The sequence below is a fragment of the Panulirus ornatus genome, chromosome 48 (assembly GCF_036320965.1).
Source record: "Panulirus ornatus isolate Po-2019 chromosome 48, ASM3632096v1, whole genome shotgun sequence".
NCBI lineage: Eukaryota > Metazoa > Arthropoda > Malacostraca > Decapoda > Palinuridae > Panulirus > Panulirus ornatus.
Genome location: NC_092271.1, coordinates 526648 through 529985, shown reverse-complemented (window position 1 = coordinate 529985; position 3338 = coordinate 526648). Strand labels below are relative to the sequence as shown.

Below are 3338 nucleotides of genomic sequence, written 5' to 3'. Positions count from 1 at the left end.
AGCAAGCTGGCCCAAATGGTGCTCCGAGCTGAACGCGCACACCTTCCTCGGCAGGATGTGGGCACAGATCAAGAGAGCATCTGGCACGACGGTACCGCCACCACCGGCCTATCCCAGTCCCAGAGAGGAGGCAGAGAGGCTCGAGGGTCTACTCTCCGAGCGATCAGCCACAAACAACCTTCCCACACAGGCGGAAGATACACAGAAAAGACTTAAGCAGGGGAGGACAGCACGCATAAGGTAGGCAAGCAGTAGGCAAGACACAACAGATATGACCTTCTCTAATCAAGAATTGGAAAAGGTGATGAAACGGAGCAAGGACACGTCACCAGGGGCCGACACTAGTACCTATTTCATGCTGCGCTACGCAGGAGACGCTGTACACCAGGCACTTCTGCAGGTCATCAACACCTCGTGGACAGCACAGAACTTCCACTGGAATGAAAAAAGGCAGAGATCCAGCCCATTCCCAAGCCCAGAGAACCAGAGAAACCACGACCCATCTCCCTCCTCAGTTGCATCGCCAAGACGGCTGAGAGGATGGCTCTCAACAGGCTCCAGTGGAAAGTCGGCCCCATGCATCCCGACACCTTCGCCTACACAGATAACACCGGGAATGCTACCAACATAGCGGAGATACTAAGAATTACTGACGGCAAACCGGCTATAGTCGTCTTCCTGAATCTAGAAAAAGCCTTCGAGCTCGCCAGTCCGCTGGCGATACTAGAGACTCTAGCTGAGAAGGGAATCTAGGGCAGGCTCATCGGGTGGATCTGGACTACCTGATGCATCGCCAGGAACGAGTACGATTCCAAGGAGTCGCTTCGTCATATAAGCCCCTCGAGAATGGCACCCTTACAAGGAGGCATCCTCAGCCCAACACTCTTCAACATCCTGATGGAGAACCTTCCTTCAGACCTACAGCGAAGCTCCTCTGCTACGCTGAGGATCTCCAGGTGATAGTGCTAGGGCGCAGGAGAGTCAATAACCCTCAACACGCGCTTAAGCTGATTGAAAATGAGTGCAACAGACTGGGGTAAAGATAAACCCAAACAAGACAAGGGCGATGGCTCTCTGCTCCACGACAGCAGATAGGATGCTCTCCCTTCAGGGAACGCCGGTAACCTGGGCCGACACCCACCAGTATCTTGGAGTGAGGTTTGACCAAAAACTCAGCTTCAGGACGCAGCTTCAGTATCTCCGACAGAAAATGAGAAACAGTGAAAACCTAATGAGGTCGCTCACTAGCCCAGCCGCTGGGGCCAACATGGAGGTGCTCAGGACCTACTACACCGCCACTGTGCTCCTGCACTCATTGGCCTGAGGGATGAGCAAGTGACCAACATGGAGGTCATCCAAAATAATGCTCTCAGGACCATGCTGGGAGCTCCCATGTGGATCAGGATCTGCAACCTGCAGATGGAGACTGGACTGCCACCCCTTGCAGCAAGAGCCAAACAGATAACAGTGGCTACCCTAGCCAAGATCTGCAGGTCGAGCACGCCCTCCACCACGAAAGTCAAAACCCGGGCCGCCCATCACCGAGACCAAAAGATGCGAGGAACCTCCTGGTCGCACGTGGCGGCCAATATCATCCATGCCAACTGAGCGGAGACATCCACACTGCAGACGGTATAGTTTACCACCTCCATGGGACCCTCCATCAGCCACCTTCGCAGTCACAGCATCATGAGTCAAAAAGTCTAGCCTCCAGCAGGAAGACATCAGAAGACTGAGTCTGAGAGCAATAGCCACTGAGACGCCTGCTGGAGCTGTGGCATACTTCACAGACGGATCAGCGGACCAGACAGCTGGGGGAAGATCGGGAGCGGCCTTCCACACACAAGGTCATACTCGCCTCTGGAGGCTGTCAAATGGCTGCTCCACACTACAAACGGAGCTAACATCTATCTCCAAGGCCCTGGAAGATGCAGCCACCTCGCACTCGAAGACCATGATAATACACACAGACTCCAAGTCATCAGTGCAAGCGCTGCAACACAGCCGCCAAAAGGACAACATCAAGCTTGTCATCTCGATCCTCGCTCAACTCCACGAGCTGCAGCGACAGGGACGTTCCGTCACCATACACTGAATCCCCGGTCACGTGGGGATCGAGGGAAACGAGACAGCAGACGAGGCAGCTAAAGCAACTACAAGCTTCAATAACATCCAGGTGCACGTTCCGGTGAGCCTGGAACAAATAAAGCACCAGCTACAAAAAGCAGCAAGGCTCTGGATCAAAGAGAATCTCCTGGACGCCTACAACGCCGGATCCATATCAGTCAAGTGGTACATGGTGGCCACATCATTGGAGCCACCATATATTGACAGAGACATGAGCAGGAATACCCTAGCCAATTTACATCGTCTACGACTGGGGTACCAGTGCAGCTGGCAAAGAACTGACGGCGTCATCAAGGACTATGTCTACTGCCAGGAGCCGTCAACGCGCCCACTGGAACACTACATGCTAGGCTGTCAACTGACACAAAGTCTCCGCGAAAGAGTCCCTGATCTCAGTGAGGAAGACCACGTACTACCAGCGGTCTCACTACTTCAGAGGATTCAAAGAAACCATATGGGTCACCTACTACAGACCATAAGGGAATTCCCACCTCCCAAGTGAGAATAAATCAAGACTAGAAACCAGGGAACGGGCCGCCAACAAGCAAAGGCCCGTGTCGGACCAACAGATCCGAAAATCTTAACAACAACAACAACAACAACTTGCCCGTGACTCCCTCAGCCATCACGTGCCCAGCAGGTAATGTAGGATTTTCTTGTCTCAAACCCCGTAGCCACAGCTGCCCTAGATTGTGTCGTGTCGGGTCCGAGAGTAACAATGTATTATAACTTGTCAGAGAATTGCTCAACGAATAGGTGTATCATGAATCATGTTTCTATAGTCAAAATGTTATAAAGGAAAGAAACTTCCTGTTCTGAAATCTTATCTGGAATGTGGAATGTTGAATGTTAAGTGTTAACAAAAATATTTGTACCCGATTGATATGCTTTTGTGATCTTGTATTCTCTTTTTTTTGTATTATATGTAGATTTAACCCTGCTGTTTGCTTTCACCCCATAACGTTAAGTTAGCGTTATCCAGTGCGCGTAACAAATGAATTGACGACCCTGCCAGGATCGTAACGAATTCATTGGCGACCTTGCCAGGATTTGTAAAAGTGGTAATACAGTGTAGTGGTGTATGAAATGTATTGGTATAATGAAGAACATTTTGTATCGTATTTCTATGGATGACATTAAGGAAGCCGTTAGGGACAACCATTACACGAGTCTTACGAAAGATAAATCCACACACATCGTCAACACGGCTA

General features: G+C 50.8%; 1 pseudogene; it reads left to right on the top strand.

Annotated features, from left to right (window-relative positions):
- The first annotated feature begins 669 nt into the window (after window positions 1–669).
- On the top strand, window positions 670–2913 carry LOC139763958 (uncharacterized; annotated as a pseudogene).
- Window positions 2914–3338: the final 425 nt, after the last annotated feature.